The sequence below is a fragment of the Mobula birostris genome, chromosome 5 (genome assembly GCF_030028105.1).
Source record: "Mobula birostris isolate sMobBir1 chromosome 5, sMobBir1.hap1, whole genome shotgun sequence".
Taxonomy (NCBI): domain Eukaryota; kingdom Metazoa; phylum Chordata; class Chondrichthyes; order Myliobatiformes; family Myliobatidae; genus Mobula; species Mobula birostris.
This window is the reverse complement of record NC_092374.1, coordinates 191,836,668-191,856,727: the sequence shown is the minus strand read 5'-3', so window position 1 is coordinate 191,856,727 and position 20,060 is coordinate 191,836,668. Positions and strand designations below refer to the sequence as shown.

General features: G+C 47.4%; 1 protein-coding gene across 2 annotated transcripts in view; it reads right to left on the bottom strand.

The window, feature by feature from the left end:
- Positions 1–20,060, bottom strand: part of LOC140198171 (gamma-aminobutyric acid type B receptor subunit 1-like) — a 289,471-nt gene that overhangs the window by 223,633 nt on the left and 45,778 nt on the right. The window contains exon 1 of one of the 2 annotated variants that reach the window (XM_072259165.1): positions 16,921–16,981. The exons of the other annotated variant lie outside the window; for it this stretch is intronic. The gene's annotated coding sequence lies outside the window, so the exon portion shown is untranslated. Of the gene's footprint in view, positions 1–16,920; positions 16,982–20,060 lie in introns of those variants that run through there. 2 annotated transcript variants of the gene reach the window in all.

Sequence of the window (20,060 nt, the reverse complement as noted above, 5' to 3'; positions counted from 1 at the left end):
ACATTGAGGACAGAACTGCACCACTCTCTTACACAGTGGGGATTCTGATGTCATCTGGAGACGACACATTGATCAGTTGAGGAGAGCAGTCATTTGTTAGAGAAGGCGGCTGTCAGAACCACTTCCTGCAGTCCCGGAGTCAACTCCTACAGCCACCACGGAGGAGGCCCCAGAACCTGAGACTGTTTCAGAGCAACAAGCCTCAGCTGCCAAGCATGGTAATGTACCTCCACCCGCTTCCCCCCCATCAGGAAAGATGTTATCTCACAAGAGTAAGAAATCCTCCACAGCAAGGAAATCTTTAGGCCTGAACTTACTATCCAGTAGATGTCTATATAACAGTTGTATTATATAATATACTGTATACATATAATACATTTTAAATTATATACATAAATTAAGGTGCATTCTATATCAAGTTGGAGTTTTGAGTTAAGCAGGGAGGAGTGTTGTGTATTTAATATTTCAGCAATATTGTAAATATATTGTTTGATTGAGTATTCTCTGTTGTTTATATAATTCATTACAGGTTATATATAAAAGTACGTGAATGGCATACGTCATCACGCTTCCATGTCCTATATGCCTGCCTCGTTTAAAGTAATAGCGAAGTTAGACATGTTACTCCCAGCTCCGTGTTTTTATTTCAATTAGTTTTATGTTTTGGAGTTACAAAACCTAACACCAAACATTTCAAGTTTCAACGTATTGTACATTCAGAGAGGCTCCTCTGTGCACCACTGTTGTAATGCGTGGTTATTTGAGTTACCATCACTTCCCTGTCAGCTTGAACCCCTGGCCATTCTCCTCCGACTTCTCTCATTAACGTGGCATTTTTACACATGGAACCTTTTTACACCATTCTCTGTAAACTAAGGCAGGGGTTCCCACCTCAGTTAATGGTCGGGGCCCATGGCATAAAAAGGGTTGGGAACCCCTGCTCTAGAGATTGTTGTGGTAAAAATCCCAGGAGATCAGCAGTTTCTAAGATACTCAAATCACTCTGTTTGGCACCAACAATCATTCCACGGTCAAAACCACTAAAAGTCACTCTTTTCCCCCTTTCTGATGTTTGTTCTGAACAACAACTAACGTATTGACTATGTCAGCATGCTTTTATGCCCTGAGTTGCTGCCCCATGATTGGGTGATTAGATATTTACATTAACAAGCAGATGTACTTTATTAAGTGGCCACTGAGTATAGGCTTAGGGTAAAAGGTGAATTCTTTAAGGGGAACATGAAGGGGAACTTCCTCATTCACAGAGAGGTAAGAGTGTGGAATGAGGTGCCAGCAGAAGTGATTGATGATGGTTAATTGAACATTTATGAGGAGATTGGACAGGTACATGGATGAGAGGGCTATGGTCTCGGTGCAGGTAGGTGGGACTAAGCAGAAAGACAGCTCAGCACAGACTAGGTGAGCCAAAGGGCCTGTTTCTGTGCTGTAGTGCTCTGTGACTCTATTGAAAGAGGTGGAATAAGGAGCATAGGAATGAGCTGCACCACTGGGCGGGGCGTGACAGAGACGCTTGGTTCAGCAGTCTGTCAGAGTGAGGAAGAACCTGTTCCTGAGTGCAATCATCCGGGCTTTCAACCTTCAGGTCGCTAGTCCAATGCCTTAACCACTTGGCCACGTGCCCGCAATCACTAATAACAGCATACCATACTGCAGTGTTCCACGATTCACATTAGTTACATAGAACATAGAACATAGAATAGTACAGCACAGTACAGGCCCTTCGGCCCACAATGTTGTGCCAACCCTCAAACCCTGCCTCCCATATAAGTCCCCATCTTAGATTCCTCCGTATACCCGTCTGGTAGTCTCTTAAACTTCACTAGTGTATCTGCCTCCACCACTGACTCAGGCAGTGCATTCCACGCACCAACCACTCTCTGAGTAAAAAATCTTCCTCTAATATCCCCCTTGAACTTCCCACCCATTACCTTAAAGCCATGTCCTCTTGTATTGAGCAGTGATGCCCTGGGGAAGAGGCGCTGGCTATCCACTCTATCTATTCCTCTTATTATCATTACCATCAGCAGTTTCAAATTATAAGCTAGTCATCTCTACCCAGAACACACTCTTGCTCCTGTGGTGTCCACTGGTCCTGGAAATCCCCCACTGGATCCGTGGATACTTTGTGCTCCTTCTCCCGGGACACATGGGCATGATGTAACCCCAGAAGGCATGTGGGCAAGCAGTTCAGGCAAAACCCTCGACCGCCCATTACCTACACTGCTGAATGGCCACTTTTGCCAGGCCCAGGAACATACTGACCAGGAGCTCCCACTTATGCCCTGGGAGTGTGTGAAGGGACTATATAGGTCGAGCTTCACTATATCTGATCCTGTGCCCCGGATCAGCATGATGCGACTGTGTAGAGGGATATTTACTCAGTATCTGACCTGTGCCCTGGGGTGTTACAGTACCATAATGGGTAGTGCATCACTTTACAGTGCTGACTGTAAAATTGGGGTTTGAGTCCCACCACCGTCGGTAAGGATTTTGAATGCTCTCCCATTGACCACATTGGTCTCCTCCAGGAGCTCCAGTACCCTCCCATATTCTAAAGTCATACGGGTTAGGGTTAGCAAGTTGTGGGCATGCTATGTTGGCACCAAAAGTGTGGCAACAATTGCAAGCTGCCCCCAGAACATCCTCAAACTGTGTTGGCGGCCAACACAAATGACACATTTCATTGTTTGTTTCGACATACATGTGACAAATAAAGCTAATGCTTTCCTTTAATCTTTCACCTGCCCTCTGGAACAGTGTGATGGGACTGTGTAGAGGTATCTTTATTCTTTACCCCAGACAGCTGAGGTTAATGCTGTACACTGACCTCTGGGATCGAGACAGGCATAGTGAGTGCTGTAATGAAGCTGTAATTGGTCATGTCTCAGTGTCTGAGCAGCAATCAATGCCTGAAGCAGAGAATGCCACTGCCAGCACGAGTCAGACCCATTTAAACATGCTCCCTTTAAACCCTTTGCTCCAGGATAGGAGCACCTGCTGGAGTAGCCAACCTCTTATGGAGGTGGTGGGCACCTGTGAGAATGTCCTGAGTTAACTGTCCGCTAGGTCAGGTGATTTCAGTCACGGGTACATCCTGCCTGACAGGAGAGTAATTGAAAGCTCACGGTGTAAGCTGGGGGACTGAAAAACAATCAAGCCCAGGGTCACCAGGCAGCAGTGGGATGTAATCATCACTGTCCCGGTGATGGCAGTTACCACAGGAACATTGCAGCAATTTCAATCTGGAGGCGACAGAGAGGAATGTCATCTTACTCCAGCTCCTGCCAGCAATATCATTATTGACCATGTTGATCGCCCTGTGATTCCACGTCCTCTGCTCCTTCCCACTTATTCACATTCCTAACAGGACTTCCCAAACTTCTTGTCCTCACTGCCGGAGCCTAACAGCTGATTTGTACACAGTGTGATTCAAGTCAGTGGTGAGGCAAGGTCTAGGTAGAGCGAGAGGTGCAAAAGCCGTAGGTCCAACGTCACCAGGTTCAGAAACAGTTATTTAACGAGATTTTAAAAGATTAGCTTTACTTGCCACATAGAAATCAAAACATACAGTGAAATGTGTCATTTGCAACAATTTTAATTAAATCAGTGAAGATTTAATTGGGTGACTGTCAGGAGAGGGAGAGGGGAACGTCAGATAGTGGAGAGCATCCCTGTGGCCATCCCCCTCAACAATAAGGACTCCATTTTGAGTACTGTTGAGGGGGATGACCTCCCTGGAGGAAGCAACAGCGGCCATGACTGAGTCTGGCCCCGTGGCTCAGAAGGGTAGGGAAATGAAAGGGATTGCAGCAGTAATAGGGGACTCTTTAGTTAGGGGCACAGGTGATTCTGTGGACGCAAAAAGGAAACGCGGATGGTAGTTTGCCTCCCAGGTGCCAGTGTCTGAGATGTTTCTGGACGCGTCCACAATATCCCAAAAAGGGAGAGTCCTTGATGTCCCTGTTACTATTGGGTGGTCTATAAAAAGCACCCAGTAGAGTTATTGACCCCTTCCTGTTTCTAACTTCCACCCACAGAGACTCTGTAGACAACCCCTCCATGTCTTTCTCCTTTCCTGCAGCCGTGACATTATCTCTGATCAACAGTGCCACGCCTCCAGCTCTTTTGCCTCCCTCCCTGTCCTTTCTGGCACTCAATTTAACCATTCCTGCCCCTGAGCCATCCAAGTCTCTGTAATGGCCACAACATCATAGCTCCAAGTACTGACCCACGCTCTAAGCTCATCTGCTTTGTTCATAATACTCCTTGCATTAAAATAGACACATCTTAAACCATCGGTCTGAGCACGTCCCTTCTCTATCACCTGCCTATCCTCCCTCTCGCACTGTCTCCAAGCTTTCTCTATTTGTGAGCCAACCTCGTCTTCCCCAGTCTCTTCAGTTCGGTTTCCACCCCCCAACAACTCTAGTTTAAACACTCCCAAGTAGCCTCAGCAAATCTCCCCACCAGGATATTGGTCCCCCTTTTAAACATTCTTTTAAACGTCTTCTTTTAAACATTGGTTGTTTGTTTATATATAATTTTACCATTGTATTTAATTAGTCCTATAAGTGCCTACAAGAAAGTTAATCTCAAGGTAGCATATACGTTGATGATAAATTTACTTTGAACTTTGAACTTCATTTTGTTTCCTAGACAACGAATAGTGACTGGTGACGGGGAACAATGGAAGAATTCCTCCGACACCACCCCCACTGCCTGCTCTGCTACATGACCACTGTTACGGAAAGTTAGAACACGGTGCCAGGCCGTGATGTCTTCCGCTGAGTGATGCCAGGTTACCACACCTGACTGGACAAGAGAGAGTGCAGAGGAGGCTCGTCAGATGTTGCCAGGACAAGAAATGCTAACCAGGAGGAAAGAATGGCTCCAATGGCAGGGTTTTCTTTCCAGAGGAGGGCACAGCTGTCGTAGAATTATCCTGCATGGAAACAGGTCCTTTGACCCAACTTGCTCAAGCTAATCACGTTGCCTACCTCAGCCAATTCTGTTTGCCTGCTTTTTCCTAGAACCATCGCAATCCTTTCTAGCTTCTTACTTTATCCCCCTTCCACCTCCCCCCCCCCCGCTGCCCACCTTTCCTCTCATCTGGTTTCACCTATCACCTGCATGCTTGTACCTCACTCCTACCCCCACTTTACTCTGGTTTCTGCCCCCTTTTCCAGTCCTTAAACCATAAGATATAGAAGCAGAATTAGGCCATTTGGCCCATATATTCTGCTCCACCATTTCTCTATGGCTGATCTACTTCCCTCTCAGCCCCAATCTCCTGTCTTCTCCCAGTAACCCAACAGTCCTGATGAAGGGTCTCGGCCCTTATTCCACTCCATAGATGTCACCTGGAATTGCAGAATTCCTCTGGCATTTTGTGTGTGTTGCTCAACAGGTAGCGTAACACTATGGCAGCACCAGCAGTCGAGGCCCAGTTTTCGCTGCTGTTTGTGAGGAGTTTGTACGTTCTCCCCATGACTGCGAGGGTGTCCTTTGGGTGCTCTGGTTTCCTCCCACAGTCCAAAGACGTACAGGTTTACGGTTAGCAAGTTGTGGGCACGCTGGGCTGGCACCGGAAAGCATGGCCGCATCCAAACTGAGTTGGGTGTTGACAGAGATGACGCATTTCACTGGATGTTTTGATGTATATGTGACAAATAAAACTAGTCTTTATCTTTAATCAAATACCTTTAAATGTCACAGCAGTGCCCACCTCTTCCACTTCCTCTGGCAGCTTGTTCCATGTACGCGCCAGCCTCTGTGTGAAAATGTTAACCCTTTTAAATCTTTTCTCTCTCACTTTATACCTATGTCCTCCAGTTTTTCACGTCGCTACTCTGGAGAAAAGACTTTAACTCTTCACCTTACCAATACTCATTCTGATTTTATAGGTCTCTATATACGGTCATGATTCTTGTGCCTTTAATCGATTTCTGTCAGGTTATACCTCTGATGATTTTATAAACCTTTGTAAGCTCTCAGGATTGAGTATAAAATTAAAAGGAATCCATACAGGGTGAATCTATTACCTTTAGCTTGCAGATTGCCCAGTCACTAGATGACATAGGGTCTTTAGTGATCAATAGTGAATAAGGACTGAGAATGTTAATTTCAGTCAGAGAGAAATGGTGAATGTGAAAACTGGAACATAGGATTTGACTGTGGTTAGGAAATGTTCAGCGATATGGGACAAATGCAGGGCCAATAGGACTAGCATGTTGGTCAGTATGAATAAGTTGGGCCGAAGGGCCTGTTTCTGTGCTATACAAGAACATAGAACAGTACTGTCACGACAGGCCCTTTGGCCCGCAATGTTATGCTGACATTTTAACCTACAATGAACCAGTCTAACCCTTCCATCCCACACAGCTCTACATTTTCCTTTCATCCATTTTATACTTCTGTGACGAGCAGCAGCTTGGTGAGACAACCCCCCAGATTATTGTTGACTAAGATACAGATGCAGGCCAGGATACAGGGCAAAATTCAGCTACTCCTCTTCCAAGGAGTTCTGGCAACATTCTTGCTCTTTGAGTTTCCTCTGTTTATATTCCTCATTTGAAACGCAACACCCCCATCAGGGCAGCACTGGGGTCACAGTCGTACTGCGTGGAAGCTAGTCCTTCGGCCCATCACGATCACGCGAACCATCAAGCGCCCATTTATATTAATTAAATCTAATCTCATTTTATTCTCCCCACCTTCCTATCAACTCACTCAGTTTCTCCCCTTCATCTGCACACCAGGGGTACATACAGGTCACATGGAGAAAGTGTAGACTCTACACACAAAAATAGTGTGGCATTCACGATCGAACTCCTGTCACCGGAACTGTGAGGCAGCCTCGCTATCTGCTTCACCACTGGCAGCGTCCACTGGGATTATTTTCCAGGAGTTCTCGGATGGACATCTTTTCTCACCGCACCGGAGTCCTGCAGTGACTGAGACTCTCCACGCTGACTGGCTCCCATCATCCCGAGACTGCGCTCAGTGTGCCTGTCGGATCCCATTGTTTACTAACCAACCACTGTGTGGCCGCAGGTGCGAGGTCTGGCACAGTGGGACAAAGGTTTGCACCCTGCTCCTGGGAATTCTGCTACACACTGAGGAAGTGCTGCAGTGTCAGTGAGGTGGAGTAGTCCCCTTTCTGTTACTCAGAACTGTACAGCACAGGCCCATCATGCCTGTGCTGAGCATGACACCATTTCATATTATCTCATGGCCCAAACCAGAAGCCCTGGCTGAACGCCGAGGTGTGCTCCCTACTGTAACACGCTGTAAGGTTTCACTGCTAATGTAATGGCCCCTCTGTAATGTTTCATTGCTAAGGTAATGGTTTCTCTGTAGCAGCCATGTTTGGGTTATGACTAGAGATAACCGGGCTTTGGAATGTATGTTATCCAATGGGAGAAATGTTGTCCTTTCTTGTGAGTCTGGAAGAGAGATTTTTCAGGGCCTTTTGTCAGGGAGCGATGGAGAGAGAGGACGCGAATGGAGAGAGCCGGGAGACCACTGGACGGAGTGGACCGAGGAGCGAGGGTCCGAGGGCCGGCTACGCTTGGAGGTCGATGGGAATGAATGAACGAACAGTGAGCTCCAACGATGCGCAATAGACTTGTTCCTTAAAATGGGCTCTTTTACTTTTTATTTTATTTACTAATCCTCTATCCAGATTAAGATTTATAAAGTTCAGTCATTTAATTGCATTTGGTGCACTGTCTGATATTTTGCAGTGCGGATTTGCTACCGGGCAACACATCACACAGCATCCACACAGACGAGGTTTCTCAGTTTGGCGGGGCCAGAGGTTGTTTTCCCCAGATGAACACGTGGTGGCCGAGCCTGGGGTTTACACTACTAAAAGCCCAGGACGCTGCTTTCAAGTCCGTGACAGAACAGTTCTCAGAGCAGCCAGGCATCTCAGGGATCAAAGGGGCAAAGGCCACCTACGCACAAAAAATTCAGGAACACCTCTCCGATAACGGTCCCCTGTGTATGTGGCTAGGCGTCAAGGGCATTACTGTCCAGGCAAGGGAAAACAGTGTTGACGGGACCAGTGACATCTCCCTCCACAACACGCTAAACAATTTTTATGTACGCTTCAAGGCATGCAAGTGAATCCCCTCCAAGTTCAGCAGCCCCTGTCTGTAACAGCAGAAGACCCCCCCCCCCCATAAGGCTGCTGGGCCAGACAACACCCTCGGCCGAGTACTCGAGGAGTGTGCACACCAGCTCATTTAAATCTTCGTGGACATTTTGACATTTCACTCATCCAGGCTGCTGTCAAATCAGTCACCATCATCTCTGTATCAAAGAACTCTATACCTTCAGAGCTAAATGACTACTATCCGGTGGCACTGATGCAGATCATCATCATGAAGTGCCTTGAACGGCTGATAATGGCACATATCAGAACTCAGTTCCTGCCACACTGGACACTCACCAAAACAGATTATAGATTATAGATTATAGTTTATAGATTATGAGGACACTCAGTCCTCATTTATTGTCATTTAGAAATGCATGCATTAAAACATGATACAATGTTCCTCCAGAGTGATATCACAGAAACACAGGACAAACCAAGACTAAAACTGACAAAAACCACATAATTATATCGTTACAACAGTGCAAAGCAATACCGTAAGTTGATAAAGAGCAGACCATGGGCGCGGTTAAAAAAAAGTCTCAAAGTCCCGATAGCCCACCATCTCATGCAGACGGTAGAAGGAAGAAACTCTCCCTGCCATGAACCTCCAAGCGCTGCAAACTTGCCGATGCAGCACCATTGGAAGCACCCGACCGCAGCCTACTCTGAGTCCGTCTGAAAACTTCAAGCCTCCGACACCGAGCACCATCCTCTGCCGAGCGCTTCGACCCCGCCCCGGCCGCTGAGCAACAAGCAAAGCCGAGGACTCGGGGCCTTCCCCTCCGGAGATTCTGGATCACACAGTAACAGCGGCAGCGAAGCAGGCATTTCAGAAGTTTCACCAGATGTTCCTCTGTGCTCTCACGTCTGTCTCCATCAAATCAGGATTGTGCACGGCACCCTACTTGACAGATAACAGATATCACCACCGGAGTGACCACTGCAAGCTGCATCACACCGCCAACTTCTCCTCCCTTCTTGACTTACCGCTTACCAACTGAGCCGCTCTACGACAGACGTCAGGGTCCTGCTTCTGTATTTCCACACGACCGTCCCACAGACCTCGGTGAACTAACTCCTAATCCTTGGTCTAGATACACAGCTGTGCAACTGGGTGTTAGACTTCCTAAGTCAGGACGTACAGCCACCCCTCCCTCCCCAACATCTTCAGCATGGATGCCCCCCCCCCCGGGGCTGTGTGCTCGGCACATCGCTGTACACTCTGCTCACACATGACTACATGGTCAAACACCAGAATACTCACATCATCAAGGGCGCTGATGACACGCCAGTGCTGGGGCCCAACACCAACAACGATGAGACAGTTTACAGAGAGGAGGTGGAAGGGCTCGAAGCCTGCTGCTAGACAATAACCTCTTCCTCAATGTCAACAGGGCAAAGGAGATGGCTAGCAACTTCAGGAGAACTCGCACCACTCACCCACCCCCCCCCCTTTACATCGGTGGCATAGCAGTTTCAAACTCTTGGGAGTGCACGTCACACACAACCTCTCATGGTCTCAGAACCATCCTACACGTCAAGAAAGCTCACCATTGCCTCTTCTCTCTGAGGAAGCTGCAGGGAGCTGAACTTTGCACTTCCATACTCACTTCATTCTACAGATGCACGGTGAAGAGCACCCTGACAGGGTACATCACTGCTTGTTACAGAAACGGCACTGCGACGGACAGGAAAGCTCTACAACCAGTAGCCCAATGCGACGACGGCACCAGCCTCTCCACCAACAAAGAACATACAGAAAGAAGCTGGAAAAGGGCCAGTAACATCAAGAAGGATCCCACCCGCCCTGCTCATGGACTGTTCGTCCCACTTCCATCAGGGAGGAAGCTACGTAGCATCCACGCTGACTCAAAAATACTTTCCCCAAGCAGAAAGACTGATCAACACCTCCACCACCACATTATTATTTCCTGTCAGTCACCTTAAGTACAGTCTAGTGTCACTTTATGGACATACAATCAATGTGTATAGGCTACCTTCTCAATCTATATTTATGGTTTTTTTAATTATTATTGTGTTCTTTACCTTTCCGGTGTTTTTTTGTTTCTCTGGATCTGATGCAGCACAATGAATTTGTTTTCCTTTACAGCTGTGCACAGGAAATGACATTAAACATTCTTGATCTTAACTGATCTGCCTTGAAGTGATTCATCTCTCTCCATATTCATGTCAGAGTCATAGAGAAATACGGTACAGACATAGGTCCTTCAGCATATCTGCTCCCTTTGACCTGCAGCCGGACCATAGTACTCCATCCCCTACCATCCATGTCCCCATCCAAACCTCTCTTAAACATTGAAATCAAGCTCACATGCACCACTTGTGCTGGAAGCTCATTCCACACTCCCTCATCCCTCTGTGTGAAGGAGTTCCCTCTCATCACCTTTCACCCTTAACCCATGACCTCTAAAATGTGCCCACCTAAAATGCCATTATCACGTCTGCTTCCACCCCCACCCTTAGCAGGGTGTACCAGGCACCCACCAGAGTGTGTAAAAAACTTGTCCCACCCATCTCACCTTAAAACCATGTCTACCAGTACTCGATATTTGAACCCTGGGAAAAAGACTGACCGTCTACCCTATCGATGCCTCTCATAATCTAATAAACTCCTATCGGGTCTCCCCTCGGCCTCCGACATTCCAGAGAGAGCAAGACAAGTTAATTCAACATCTCTTTATAGCTTATGCACCCTAATTCAGCAGCATCCTGGTGAACCCCTCTGCACTCTCTCCAGAGTCTCCCCGTCTTTCCTGTAACAGGGGGACAATACTCCAACTTTATACAGACGCAGTGCCTGACTCTTGTACTCAGTGCCCCGTTGATTAAGACAAACATGCCATACCAGGCCCAATGAGGAGTCCCGGTCTGACACATCAACTGTTTATTCCTCTCCACACATGCTGAATTCCTCCAGCATTTTGTGTGTGTTACTCTGGATTTCCAGCATCTGCAGAATCTCCATCTCCAATGGGATCCCACCACCAAGCACATCTTTCCCTCCCCCTCACTTTCTGCTTTCCTCAGGATCGTTCCCTACGGGACTCCCTCATCCATTCATTGCTCCCCACCCAATCTCCCTCCTGGCACTTACCCTTGCAAGCTGAACAAGTGCCACACCTGTCCCTACACCTCCACCCTCACTAACATGCAGGGTCCCAAACAGTCCTTCCAGATGAGGTGACACTTCACTCGTCAGTCTGTTGGGGTCATCTACTGTATCCAGTGCTCCCGGTGTGGCCTCCTGTATATTCGTGAGACCGCTTCGCTGAGCACCTACGCTCTGCCCGCCAGAAAAAGCAGCATCTTCCAATGGCCACCCATCTTATCCACTTCCCATTCCTATTCTGTCAGTCCACGGCCTCCTCTACTGCTGCTATGATGCCACACTCAGACTGGAGGAAGAACACCTTACATTCCATCTGGGTAGCTTCCAAACTGATGGCATGAATATCAATTTCTCAAACTTCCAGTAACCCCCCTTCACCATTCCCTTCTCTCACCTTATCTCCTTACCTGCCCATCATCTCCCTCTGGTGCTCCTCCCCCTTTTCTTTCTTCCGAGGCCTCCTGTCCTCTCCTGTCAGATCTGCAGCCCTGTATCTCCTTCACCAATCAACTTCCCAGCTCATTACTTCATCCCTGCTCCCTCCATTTCACCTATCACCTTGTGTTTCTTCCGTCCCATCCCCCACCTTCTTATTCTGAGTCCCGCTGAAAGGCCTCAGTCCAAAACGTTGAACGTACTCTTTTCCAAATATGTCCTCTGGCCTGCTGGGTTGCTCCAACATTTTGTGTGTGTTATCTGCAGAATCTCTTGTATTTAAACATGCTTATGCCTTCTTTCTCACCCCATTTACTTTTGTGGCCACTTTCAGGGAGCTATGACCATGCACCCCAAGACATCTCTGTACCTCAGTGTCATGAAGAGTTTTGTTTCACAGAACAAGGAGGGGGAAGAAATGGGCAAGGGGCAAGTCTTCGCAACATTTATTCCTTAACAACAATGAGAGGAGGTACGTAAGTCCTTTCAGCACACTGTTTCTGGGAAATTCCTCACTGAGGCATACTGCCCAGAAGCAAGACCTTCGGCCCATCAAGTGCAACTCGTCACAGACAAGTCCTGCATTGATAGAAAAAGATAGAACAAAGCCTGACAGTTGATCAGAGTCCAGAAATCAAGGCCTGGTCACTGCATTGAGTTGGCTGGGAAAGTCGAAGGCCCTGTGTCTGTGATGCCACAATTTGCTGGGGCGAGTCCACTGGGAAAGTTAGAGGCCCAGTGTCTGAGATTCCATTAGTCTGCAGGGAAAGTCGAGGGCCCAGCGTCTGTGATGCCACAAGTCTGCTGGGGCGAGTCTGCTGGGAAAGTTAAAGGCCCAGCTTCTGTGATGCCACGTCTGCTGGAGACTGGATGCTAGTTGGAGGACTGTGTATGTGTATGTGTGTGTGGGTGGGAGGGAGGATCGAGGCTTATTTTGCCATTGTTGCTTTGTCGCTTGGTACGTTGTGTTTTGTTGTGTTCTGTGTTGTGCTGCCAAGCATTCCAGACATGCAATGTCAGCACCAGAACGTCTGACGAGAATTGCTGGCCCCCCCCCCCAGCACATCCTCGGGTGTGTTGGTTGCTAACGCAAACGGCGGATTTCACTGTGTTTCAATGACCATGCAACAAATACAGCTGAATGTGAATCAGGTCCATGCTGACTATCAAGTACCCACCTACACTAATCCCGTTTACCGACACTTGATCAGTAGCCCAGTAATCCTTGGTGATTCAAGGGCTCTGTCCAGATGCTTCCAGCAGCTGTGACCAATTTGTCAGCTTAGTTCTGCCGATCACAACAGCTTCTACAGTTGGCCATTAAATGATTTTGGGTACTTATTTAAGACACAAGACCATAAGACATAGGAGCAGATTTCGGCCATTCAGCTCATCGAGTCTGCTTTGCCATTCCGTGATGGATGATCCTGGATTCCACTCAACCCCGTACACCTGCCTTCTCACCATATGCTTTGATGTCCTGACCGATCAGGAGATGGTTAACTTCCACCTTAAATATTCCCACGGACTTGGGCTCCGCCACACTCTGTGGCAGTGTTCCTCAGGTTCACTCTAGCTAAAAAAATTCTTCATTCTAAAAGGTTACCTTTCAATTTTGAGGCTGTGCCCTCTAGTTCTGGATAATTCTGCCATAGAAAACATCTTCTCCACATCCACCCTGGCTAGTCCTTTCAACATTCGGATGGTTTCAATGAGATTCCCAAGCATTCTTCTAAATTCCAGTGAGTACAGGCCCAAAGCTGTGAAACGCTCTCCCTGTGTTAATCCCAGAATCATTCTTGTGAACCTCCTCTGGACTCTCTTGAATTTATTTCGAGATACAGCACGGAACAAGCCCATCGAGCTGTGCTGCCCAGTCACCCACCCATTTAACCCTAGCCTACTCACTGGGTAACTGACAGTGACAAATTAACCTATGAACTGGTACACTTTTGGACTGTGGGAGGACAACGGGGTGTCCAGGGGAACCCCAGACGGTCACGGGGAAGAACGTACGAGCTCCTTACGGAAGGCTCCGGAACTGAACTCTGCACTGTAATAGTGTTGCACTAACTGCTCTGGAACCACAGCACTCTTTGCGGGTCGGGATGTGACAGGGGCTACTGAATGAGGGACAGTGTTTCTGTCTCCCTGTGGTTCGGCTGTCTATGGAGTGAAATTCCATCATCTCACGCGGAGGGAAGTCAGGCAGACTCGAGCTCCTGCCAGTGCGCAGCTTTTCTTCTGTATAAATAGTCTGCGGATTTTAATGAGGAGCGACGTGACTGAACTTCAACAGGCAGCTAATTCACTGTGTGTGACATCTTCCCCAGTCTGAGTGATTGCCTGGTGCCTGGCTGTGAGCCTCATCAAAACCTACAAATCATTTTAAAGATAGAGCACGCTCTCTCTCTGACATACACACACACACACACACAGAACTATACATGTAGAAACACAGAGCCATACAGTCAAAATGGCAAGTACACAGATTTGTACATGAACAAACACACTGCCTTACATATACACACATGTATGTACACAATCAGACATTTATACATAAACACAGAGCCATACATGCACAAATGCATACGTGTGTGCGAATGTGCACATGCAGCATTTTACATACAGTATATACTCACACACAGGGCCAGATTCAGATTTATATGTACAACATGTCATTGATACATTGAGTGAAGTGTGTCGTTTGCTTTAACAAAAACGCACACAAGAACGTGCTGGGGGCAGCCCGCAAGTGTTGCCACACATTCAAGCACTGATATAACATGCCCACAGAGCTCAGCAGAACCCACAGATGTACATACAGTCACAATGCCACACAGACCCACAGCCCCCACACCCAGGAGGAGCATTAAGCACCATTCACCTCCTTGCTGAGACAGTTCAGTGACTACGTGGGTTTCCTGCCATATTGCAATGACATACGGGTTACCGTTAGGTCGTGGGCATGCTACCTTGGCGCCAGAAGCACGCCGACAGTTGCAGACTGCCCCCTTCATATCCTCGGACTGTTTTAGTCATCGACGCGTTTCACTGTACAGTACATTTCGATGTTTTAATGCACATGTGACCAATAAAGCTAACCTTTAAGTTAGATCACGGCCAGTCTGTACACAGTCCTTGGACTTTGTAATCCTAAACGCCCCCACTGAACAAAATCCACCAGCTCCGGATATTCCATGATTAATGGTGCTGACAGGGCCTGCGACCCAGCATTCCCGGGAGCACTGCGTTCAGTGTCCAGGGAGCTCTGCCACAGGCACCTGAAAGGATTTGTGTCACTTGATTTCATTTTCCCTGAAAGCCTTCGCTCACAAGTAATAAAGTCATTGGGAATGACAGCAACGGGAAATAGGTCAGTAGGTTACGTCGTGGGGAGGTCGGTTTATGTACTTGGTAGAATGAGAGGGGCTACTGAGCAACAAAGTGCTGGTCAAAGTCAAATTTATTACCAAAGTAATGTAAGATAGCATATCCCACCTTAATATTCATTTTTTGCAGGCATTTACATGAAAATAAAGAAATGCAATATAATTTATGAAAAATTATACATAAACAGACAAAAACTGACAAACAACCAACGTGCCAAAGACAAACTGTGCAAATAGAAACTAAATAATACTGAGAAGATGAGTTTATAAGAGTGAATCTGCTGGATCAGTTCAGAGCAGTGGTCAGTGAGATTATCCACACTGGCTCAGGAGACTGACGTTTGTAGGGTAATAACTGGTGGTGAGGGACCTGATGCTCCTGTGCCTCCTGCCTGGTGGTAGTAGCGAGAAGTGACCATGGGCCTCGATGACGGATGCCGGTTTCTTATGGCTGTGCTCCTTGCAGATGTGGTCGACGGTGGCGAGGGTTTTCCCTGTGACGGGCTGGGCTGTATGCACCACGTTCTGCAGACCTTCCCCTTCCCGGGTATCAGTGCTTCCGTTCCAGGTCGAGATGCAATCAGTGAGGACACTCTCCACTGTGCATCTGCGGTTGCTGACTGGCAGGGTGTAGGAGGCAGAAACTGCCGTGATATTTAGAGTCACTGAATCATACAACATGGAAGCAGACCCTCCAGACCATCTGGTCCACGCTCACCGAGATGCCTGTCCAAGCTAGTTCCTTTTGCCAACATTTAGAGGTCAATAGCTCTCTAAACCTTTCCAGTCCATATCCCTCTCTAAGTGCCTTTTAAATGTTGTTAATTTAATTTTTCTGTCCATTTAAATTCAATCAGGACATTAGAGCAAAAATGGTAAGGTAGGGTTCATGGTTCCCTCAGGAATCCTGGTGGCAGAGAAGAAGCTCTTCCTAAAACATCGAGTGTGTGTCTTTGTGCTCCTGTCCCTCCTCACTGGTGGCACCTACCCACCCGCACATCTTTGGGAAGCGAGACGAAACAGGGTCTCCCAGTGAGGTTTAGGGAGAACAGCCACACTGACAGCACCCGAAGGTCGGGATTGAACTCTATCCAGTGCATCACACTCCTACCCTCGAGGGCCGGAACGTTAGGACCACACATCAGACAGGCTGGGTCGAGGCTGTTCGAATGGAAGTGGAGATTAAACTGAGATAAATGAAGTGACAGCCGTGAACAGCAACAGCCAGAGACATGAGAGGCTCTGTGACACAGCAGAGACATCAGAGACTGCAGACACTGGAACCTGGCACAAAGGAACAGGAACACCACGCTTCCCACAGCGGAGGGTTTGGTAACTATGGGTCAAGGATTTAGGGTGAAAGGATCAGAGAAATTGAGAAACGCTTGCTCCATATTTCCACATGACGCAGGAGGCCATTGAGCCCATCAGCCCTCCATGCAACCCCATTCCCCCACTTATTTTCCTGCAACTTACTCGCTTTTACACGCCCACTAGCAACCCCTGGTTTTCCCTGAATTACCTTCTAATGGGGCTACTTGATCAAAGCACCAGCCCACACATCTTTGGGACGCGGGAGGAAATGGGAGTGCTCGGAGAAAACCCGGGGGGAGGTCACACAGGGAGAACGTGCAAACTCCACACAGAACAGCGCCGAAGGTCGGAATCGAACCTGGGACTCTGATTCAGCAGCTCCGCCAGCTGTGTGCACTGAGCAATTAATACCGGGAAACTCCAAGGCACAGAGCCTTCAGTGGGTCACTGACTCAGCCAGCACTCACCGTCAAGGATGTCTTCAGAAGTCAGTGCCCCAAGAACAACGCTCCCTCTAAGGTGTGCGCGTGCACACAACTTCTGCTACTACCTCGTTGGCATGCTAAGCATATTTCGTGATGGCACACGATCGCATTTCCTTCTCCGGCTTCTGGTGCCAATGGTGTCAACAACATCCAGCTTGCGATGATTTGTCTGCAGACTTTAGAACTGGCGTATTTATACTGCTTGTACTGAAGAAATTATTGATTCCCTATGTCGAATTCCAAAGAAGCAGAGGGCGTGAAGCGCAAAAGAGCTGCTAGCTCATTTAAAATGGAACGGTTTATCATCCTGAGAAAAGCTCCAGACTTACTTCCTCATAAATTCAGTGCGCACATTTTGTTGTCACTGGGCAAAAAATTGCCCAGCTCAAGATTTTTCTGCACACAATTTAGAGGGAACAAGGAGGTGTCATCCATCAGTAAGGACAGTCACTAACCACGAGGGGAGCATGTGTATAAAATCATGAGAGGCAGGCAGCCTGTGTCTATTTCGCATGGTAGGGGTGTCTACATCTAGATGGCATAGGCTTAAGATAAGACCGAAAGACACAGGAGCAGAATTAGGCCATCCGGCCAATCGAGTCTGCTCCGCCATTCAATCACAGCTGATCCTTTTTTCCCCTCCTCAGCCTCACTCCCCAGCCTTCTCCCCATAACCTTTGATGCCTTGTCCAATCCGGAACCCATCAATCTCCACCAACGACCTGGCCTCACCAGCTGCCTGTGGTAATAAATTCCACAAATCCACCACCCTCTCGCTAAAGAAATTTCTCCACATCTCTGTTTTAAATGGAGCCCCCTCTATCCTGAGGCTGTGCCCTCTTGTCCTAGACTCTCCCACCATGGTAACATCATTTCCACATCTACTCTGTCTAGGTCTTTCAACATTCGAAAGGTTTCAATGAGATCCCCCCCTCATCCTTCTAAATTCCAGCGAGTACAAACCCAGAGCTATCAAACGTTCCTCAAATGATAACCTTTGCATTCCTGGAATCATCCTTGTGTGAGGTGGTACACTTTGGAAGGACAAACTCCAAGGCAGAGTACAAAGTAAATGGCAGGATACTTGGTAGTGTGGAGGAACAGAGGGATCTGGGGGTACATGTCCACAGAGCCCTGAAAGTTGCCTCACAGGTAGATTAAGAAAGCTTATGGGGTGTTAGCTTTCATAAGTCGAGGGATAGAGTTTAAGAGTTGCGATGTAATGGTGCAGCTCTATAAAACTCTGGATAGGTCACACTTGGAGTACTGTGTCCAGTTCTGGTCACCTCACTATAGGAAGGATGTGGATGCATTGGAAAGGGTACAGAGGAGATTTACCAGGATGCTGCCTGGTTTAGAGAGTATGGATTATGATCAGAGATTAAGGGAGCTAGGGCTTTACTCTTTGGAGAGAAGGAGGATGAGAAGAGACATGATAGAGGTGTACAAGATATTAAGAGGAATAGATAGAGTGGATAGCCAGCGCCTCTTTCCCAGGGCACCACTGCTCAATAGAGGACATGGCTTTAAGGTAAGGGGTGGGAAGTTTAAGGGGGATATTAGAGGAAGGTTTTTTACTCAGAGAGTGGTTGGTGCGTGGAATGCACTGCCTGAGTCAGTCGTGGAGACAGATACACTAGTGAAGTTTAAGAGACTACTAGACAGGTATATGGAGGAATTTAAGGTGGGGGGTTACATGGGAGGCAGGGTTTGAGGGTCAGCACAACATTGTGGGCCGAAGGGCCTGTAATGTGCTGTACTATTCTATGTTCTATGTTCTAACCTCCTCTGAACCCCCTCCAATGCCAGTACGTCTTTTTTTTTTCAGATGAGGAGCCCAAAACTGTTCACAACACTCAATGTGAGGCATCACCAGTGCCTTATAGAACCTCGGCGTCACATCTCTGGTCTTGTCTTCTAGACTTCTTGAAATGAATACTAACATTGCATTTGCCTTCCTCACCACCGACTCTACCTGTAAGTTAACTCTCAAGTCCCTTAGCATCTCAGATTTTTGGATTTTCTCCCGTTTCGAAAATAATCTGCACATTTATTTCTACTACCAAAGTGCATGTCTATGCATTTTCCGACCTTGTATTTCATTTGCCACTTTCTTGCCCATTCTCCTAATCTAAGTCCTTCTGCAGTCTACCTGCTTGGGAGTTAAGGGTAAATGCAAATGTCCTCAGCAGGTTCAACTGCTATCTACCATGTCCTCCACTGAGATTAGGTTCAGATGAGAACTAAAGGTCATGGGTTAGGGGTGAAAGGTGAAATGTTTAAGGGGAACTTGAGGAGGAACGTCTTCACTCAGAGGGTTGTGAGAGTGTGGAACGAGCTGCCAGTGGAAGTGGTAGATGTGGATTTGACTTCAACATTTAAGAGAAATTTGGATAGGTACATAGATGGGAGAAATATGGAGGACTAAGGGATTAGGCAGATTAACAGATTAGCATGGACTATATGAGTCAAAGGGCCTGTTTCTGTGTTGTAGTGTTCTATGACCTTATATAAACAACAATTATAGACAATGTAAGGGATTTCTTCTTTTATGTTACTGCTAAGGTGAGTAAAATGGCTTCTTTGTTATGTTAAAAATAAAATGGCTTCTCTGTGATGTTAACTGCTGAGACAGTGGTTCTCTCTCTCTAGCAGCTTGTTTGGGTTATATTACTGATAAGAGAATTGTATTCATTTGCAGACCAATTGGGATAGGCGTTATTCTTTCTCGTGTGTCTGTAAGCTATTGTTTTTGCGGGCTTTGGGACAGAGAGAGGAGACACGATGCTGTAAGCTGGGCGACGGAATGGACCCCGAGCGGGTGTCCAAGGCACGGGGCTTTGGGGAGGAGAACGGAAGAGGAAGGACGTGCTGGATGCGCTCTGGTCGACCACCGTGGCTGGGTCCCAGGCGGCGGGTCGGGGTGGTCGGAGGGGATCAAATGGTGGAAAGAAGACCCCATTCATTGAGCTCCAACTGTTGTGCACGAAGTAGTTGAACTTTGATACGTTTGGCGCCTTTTATTTTCCTTTTATATTTTACCTCTATTAATTACATAGTTCCAGTAAGATCTATAAATTGTAATCATTTAATTGTATATGGTGTATTGTCTGTTATTCGGC